The sequence below is a fragment of the Canis aureus genome, chromosome 24, assembly GCF_053574225.1.
Source record: "Canis aureus isolate CA01 chromosome 24, VMU_Caureus_v.1.0, whole genome shotgun sequence".
Taxonomy (NCBI): domain Eukaryota; kingdom Metazoa; phylum Chordata; class Mammalia; order Carnivora; family Canidae; genus Canis; species Canis aureus.
In genome coordinates, this window is record NC_135634.1 from 1,196,892 (window position 1) to 1,203,821 (window position 6,930).

At 45.2% G+C, this 6,930-nt stretch overlaps 1 pseudogene; it reads right to left on the reverse strand.

Moving 5' to 3' along the window:
• Positions 1–239: 239 nt before the first annotated feature.
• Positions 240–1,495, reverse strand: LOC144296415 (chromatin target of PRMT1 protein pseudogene; annotated as a pseudogene).
• Between the last annotated feature and the right edge of the window lie 5,435 nt (positions 1,496–6,930).

Here is a 6,930-nt window from a genome sequence, read left to right on the forward strand (position 1 = left end):
CGATTTCCTCTCTATTGCAGGTGTAAGCCAACAGAACAGTAGCTCTTAGGACATGAGACAAAGCCAAGAGCAAAGTTATTTCAGGGTCGAAGTGCACGGACCCAACCCACCAGCATACTTGTCATGTGGTGTCAACGTACACGGGAAGTAACTTTAATCAAATCTGAAGTGCTACCACGTGTAACCTGTTATGCGGCCCTGCGGCTATATCAGTGTCCCTAATTTACTACCCCAAAATATCAATGTGGCAGAATTCATTTTTGAGCTTCAGATTTTCTGAACAGTTCTAAGAAGCTATTAAAGATTATGTAGAACAGAACCGTTTCTCAGAAACCCAGGAAGTAACACTGATGAGCTCTTTCTGGGGCTTTATCCACGGGCACACACAAATGACGAGAGGAAAGTCAGAATATCAGAGCATATGACAGATGAAGGGAGGCAGAGGTGGGAAGAGTGTGTTCTAGCCACAAGGCCACCACATTCATGTTCAAAGAGAAGTCAGAGCGATTGGGGAAAAAAACCCCAAACACAAAACAAAACCCAAATCAGAGGAAAGAAAGTTTTCATACAACAGTATCAAAAAATGTAAAAGGAACACACTAAATGCACAAACTGGTGGCAAATAAGTCCGTAGTCTATTGTGATAGGTCCTTCCAGCATCGATCAGGTTTCTTCTCCATCTGTTATCTCAAGGTTATTTACAGATGTGGTGACTTTTGAATAAGAGTCTCTCACAGTAGGGTGGGCAGGTTTCAATCATTGGCTTCGGGATCTGTTTGTGCCATGTAGGCATCCATCTGGCATCCAGGTGTCCTCTTGTGTTCGACATGTATGCATCCAACTGGTTGTCCGGCTGCTCCTTGGTCAGCCCAGGGCGAGTGAGGGCACCTCTCCCTCGTCCACGGCCTCGGCCTCGGCCTCCAAAGCCCCCTCTTCCCCGACCCATCATACCCCGACCTCTACCACCGATTCCGCCACGACCCATAGCTCCACGCCCTAGGCCGCCTCTCCCAGGACCTCCACGACCTCGAACACCGCCTCTTCTTAAGCCCATTCGGGGAGCTACGGCTCGTCCACCTCGGAGCAGGGTTTGACCCCGGAGCGACGTCCCGCCCCTAAGCAGGGTTCTGGTGGCGCGTCCCCCGCGCAGTCCTCCTCGGGGTCAGCCTCTCTGGATTATGGGCAGGCCTCGTCCACCGACTGCTGCCCTGGCCAGGGTCCCCATGGGTCGGCCTAACCGCGACTGGATGTTCCTCTTACCCAGGCGCTGCTTTAAGCTCTGCTTAAGTTTTAATGCCGCCCGGACCGAGGCTCTATTCTCCATCTGCTGGGCCAGCCTCGTTTCTGGCCCTGGCTAGCTGCTGCTGTTGCTGCGTCGAAGCCCGAGTATTCCTGGCATCGGCTGTTTGTTCTCCAGCATATTCGTAAAGCGCTCATGGAGAGACATCTTGGTGGTGCTTTGTAGCACAGCTCTCGGCGCCGACTGTGCAGCCATCCTCAAACCCCGGGCACGGCCGATCCGGGCCTGGAGGCCTCCGCCCGGGCCCCAGCGCCACGGAGCCTCCGCGCACACACGAGGGTCCGAAGGCCCAAAACTGATGACGTTAGTTTCAGGTGTGCAACACAGTAAGTGGACAAGTCTGTACCTTATGCTGTTCTCACAACGGTAGCTACCATCTCTCCCCATACAACATTATTACAATACTATTGATTATATTCTCTATATTGTACCTTTTATCTCCATCACTTATTCATTACATAACTAAAAGCCTGTATCTCCCACTCACCTTTAGTCAATTTACCCATTCCCATCACTCCCCTCTCCTTGGTAACCATCAATTTGTACTCTGTATTTATGGGTCTGATCCTTTTTGTTTACTTACTTTTTTTGTTTTTTTAGATTCCACATATAAGTGAAATCATGTATATTCATCTATTTGTGTCTTATTTCACACAATAAGCATAACATTCTCTGAGACCATGTTGTTGCCAATGACAAGATTTTATCCTTTTTATGGCTGAGTAGTATTCCACTGTGTGTGTACACACATACACCCCACCTCCTCTTTATCCATTCATCTATTGATGAATAATTGGATTGCTTACATATTGTGGCCATGGTGAAGTTAATAATATTGCAATAAACATAGGAGTGCAGAGTGCAGTATCTTTGAATTTGTGTTTTGTTTTCATTGGGTAAATGTCCAATAGTGGGATTACTGGATCTTATAGTATTTACATTTTCTATTTCTTGAGGAACCTCTATACTATTTTCCAGAGTGGCTGCACCAGTTTACACTCCCACCAAAAGTGCACAAGAGTTCCTTTTTCTCCACATCCTCACCAATACTTGTTTCTTGTGTTTTTTATTTTAGTCATTCTGACAAGTGTAAGGTGATATTTCATTGTGGTTTTGATTTGCATTTCCTTGGGTTGTGAGTAATGATCATCTTTTCATGTGTCTGTTGGCCATACATATGTTGTCTTTGGAAAAATGTCTATTCAAGTGTTCTGCTCATTTTTAAAATTGGATATTTTTTGGTATTGAGTTGTAGAAGTTTTATACACTTTTGATATTAACCCCTTTTCAAATATATCATTTGCAAATATCTTCTCCCATTCAGTAGATTGCCTTTTCAATTTGTTGATGGTTTCTTTTGCACGCAAAAGCTTTTTATTTTAGTGTAGCCCCAATAGTTTACTTTTGCTGTTGTTTCCCTAGCCTGAGGAGACCTATCTAGAAAAATGTTGTTACAGCTGATGTCAAAGAAATTACTGCCTGTGTTCTCTTCTAGTTTTACGGTTTGGGGTCTCACATTTAGGTCTTTAGTCCATTTTGAGTTTATTTGGGGGGTGGTGGTAATAAAGTGGTCTAGTTTCATTCTTTCCCATGTAGCTGTCCAGTTTTCTTAACACCATTTGTTGAAGAGACTGCCTTTTCCCCATTGTATATTCTTGCTTCCTTTGCTCTAGATTAGTTGACCATATGTGTGGGTTTATTTCTGGGCTCTCTATTCTGTTTCATTGATCTGTGTGTCTGTTTTTGTGCCTCTATGATACTGTTTTGATTATTACAGCTTTATTGTATATCTCAAAGTCTGGGATTGTAGTAACTCCAGCTTTGTGCTTCTTTAAAAAAAAAAAAGATTTTGTTTATTCATGAGAGATGCAGAAAAAGAGGGAGAGACACAGAGAAGCAGGCTCCCTACTGGGAACCTGATGCAGGACTCAATCCTGGACTTCTGGATCATGCCCTGAGCCAAAGGCAGACACTCAACCACTGAGCCACCCATGCGTCCCTGGCTTTGTTCTTCTTTCTCAAGATTCCTTTGCTATTCAGGATCTTTTGGGTTCTATACAAATTTTAGGATTCTTTGTTCTAGGTCTGTGAAAAATTGCTGTTGGTATTTTAAGAGAGATTACATTGAATCTGTAGATTGCTTTGGGTAGTAAGGATATTTTAATAAGATTAAATTTTCCTGAGGTGTCCTGCTGGCTCAATTGGTAGAACATGTGACTCTTGATTTTGGGGTTGTGAGTTCAAGCCCCATAGTGGGTGCAGAGATTATTTTTAAAAATCTTTGGGGGATCCCTGGGTGGCTCAGCGGTTTAGCGCCTGCCTCCAGCCCAGGGCGTGATCCTGGAGTCCCGGGATCGAGTCCCGCATCGGGCTCCCTGCATGGAGCCTGATTCTCCCTCTGCCTCTCTCTCTCTCTCTCTCTCTCTGTCTCTGATGAATAAATAAAATCTTTACAAAAAATCTTTGGAAAAATTAATCTTTTTTTAAAATCAATGAGCATGGAATATCTTTCCATTTGTTTGTGTCATCTTCAAATGTTTTAATCAGTATTTATAGTTTTCAGAGTACAGGTCTTCCATCTACTTTGTTAAGTTTATTCCTCACTATTTTACTGTTTTTGGTGCAATTATAAATGCACCAAACTTTTCTGGTACTTCATTATTTATATTATTATTTATTTGTAATTTTTCAGGTACTTCATTATTAGTGTATAAAAACACAAATGATTTCTTTGTATTTTTTTCTTATCCTGACACTTTACTAAATTAATTTATTTGAATAGTTTTTTGGTGGAGTCTAGGGTTTCCTATGTATAGTATTATGTCATTTGCAAAAAGTGACAATTAGACTTCTTCCATTCATTTTTGGATGCCGTGTATTTCTGGCCTGATTGCTGTGGCCTGGACTTCCAGTACAATGTTGAATAAAAGTGGTAAGAATTGGACACCTTTTTTTTGTTCCTGATCTTAGAGGGAAAGCTCTGTTTTTCACCATTGAGTATGATGTTAGCTGTGGGTTTTCATGTATGCCTTTATAATATTGAGGTGTGTTTCCTCTAAACCCACTTTATTGAGTTTTTATCATGAACAGAAGTTGGTAGAGAAAAAGCAATTGACAAAATCCTATTGAGATGTTATTTTTATCCTTTTTTATGTGTATGGTATTGATTTGTGAATATTGAACCATCCTTGCATCTCCAGAATAAACCTCACCTGATGGTGGTGAATCATTTTAATGTATCACTGAATGAAGTTTGATAATATTTTGTTGAGAATTTTTCTATCTCTGTTCATCAGAGATTCTGGCCTGTGGTTTTCTTTTTTTGTAGTGTCTTTGCCTGATTTTAATATCAGGGTAGTGCTGGCCTTGTAGACTATATCTGGAAACTTTCCTTCCTCTATTTTTTTAATATATTGAGGAGAATAGGCATTAACTCTTTTTTTAATTTTATTTATATGATAGTCACACACACACAGAGAGAGAGAGAGAGAGAGAGAGAGAGGCACATAGGGGGAGGAGCAAGATGGCGGAAGAGGAGGGTCCCCAAATCACCTGTCTCCACCAAATTACCTAGAAAACCTTCCAATCATCCTGAAAATCTATCAATTCGGCCTGAGATTTAAAGAGAGACCAGCTGGAATGCTACAGTGAGAAGAGTTCGCGCATCTATCAAGGTAGGAAGACGGGGAAAAAGAAGTAAAGGAACAAAGGCCTCCAAGGGGGAGGCGCCCCGCGAGGAGCCGGGCTGAGGCCGGGGCGAGTGTCCCCAGGACAGGAGAGCCCCGTCCCGGAGACGCAGGAGCTGCACCGACCTTCCGGGGGGAAAGGGGCTCGCGGGGAGTTGGAGCAGGACCCAGGAGGGCGGGGATGCCCTCGGGCTCCCGGGGACACTAACAGGCACCTGCGCCCGGGAGAGTGCGCCGAGCTCCCTAAGGGCTGCAGCGCGCACGGCGAGACCCGGAGCAGCTCGGGGGGCTCGGGCGGCGGCTCCGCGGAGGGGGCTGCGGGGGGGGGGGGGAGCAGCTGGGGGCGGGAGCTCAGGCAGAGGAAGAGGCTCCGTGCGGAGGGGGCTGCGCGGTTCCAGGAGCAGCTCGGGGGGCTCGGGGGCGGCTCCGCGGAGGGGGCTGCGCGGCCCGGGAGCGCGAATCCACCAGCGCAGGCCCCGGAGCACAGGGCGCCGGGACACAGCCCAGGATCCCGCCTCCCCCGGGACAGGCAGAGGCCGGGAGGGCCCAGGACAGCCAGGACGCTCCTGCCCCGAGCTGAGCAGATCAGCGGCCCGCCCCGGAGCCTCCAGGCCCTGCAGACGGAGTTCCTGCCGGAGCTGAATCCAGGTTTCCAGAGCTGCCCCGCCACTGGGGCTGTTCCTCCTGCGGCCTCACGGGGTAAACAACCCCCACTGAGCCCTGCACCAGGCAGGGGCACAGCAGCTCCCCCAACTGCTAACACCTGAAAACCAGCACAACAGGCCCCTCCCCCAGAACACCAGCTAGACGGACAACTTCCAGGAGAAGCCAAGGGACTTAAAGTACACAGAATCAGAAGATACTCCCCCGTGGTTCCTTTTTTTTTTTTTTGTTTTGCTTTTTGATTTGTTTCCTTCCCCCACCCCCTTTTTTTCTCCTTTCTTTTTCTTTCTCTTTTTCTTCTTTTTTTTTTCGTTTTTTTCCTTCCCTTTTTTTTCTCTTTCTCTTTTCTTTCCTTCTTTCTCTCCTCTCTTTTTCTCTTTTTCCCAATACAACTTGCTTTTGGCCACTCTGCACTGAGCAAAATGACTAGAAGGAAAACCTCACCTCAAAAGAAAGAATCAGAAACAGTCCTCTCTCCCACAGAGTTACAAAATCTGGATTACAATTCAATGTCAGAAAGCCAATTCAGAAGCACTATTATACAGCTACTGGTGGCTCTAGAAAAAAGCATAAAGGACTCAAGAGACTTCATGACTGCAGAATTTAGATCTAATCAGGCAGAAATTAAAAATCAATTGAATGAGATGCAATCCAAACTAGAAGTCCTAACGACGAGGGTTAACGAGGTGGAAGAACGAGTGAGTGACATAGAAGACAAGTTGATAGCAAAGAGGGAAACTGAGGAAAAAAGAGACAAACAATTAAAAGACCATGAAGATAGATTAAGGGAAATAAACGACAGCCTGAGAAAGAAAAACCTACGTTTAATTGGGGTTCCCGAGGGTGCCGAAAGGGCCAGAGGGCCAGAATATGTATTTGAACAAATTCTAGCTGAAAACTTTCCTAATCTGGGAAGGGAAACAGGCATTCACATCCAGGAAATAGATCCCCCCCTAAAATCAATAAAAACCGTTCAACACCTCGACATTTAATAGTGAAGCTTGCAAATTCCAAAGACAAGGAGAAGATCCTTAAAGCAGCAAGAGACAAGAAATCCCTGACTTTTATGGGGAGGAGTATTAGAGTAACAGCAGACCTCTCCACAGAGACCTGGCAGGCCAGAAAGGGCTGGCAGGATATATTCAGGGTCCTAAATGAGAAGAACATGCAACCAAGAATACTTTATCCAGCAAGGCTCTCATTCAAAATGGAAGGAGAGATAAAAAGCTTCCAAGACAGGCAGGAACTAAAAGAATATGTGACCTCCAAACAGCTCTGCAA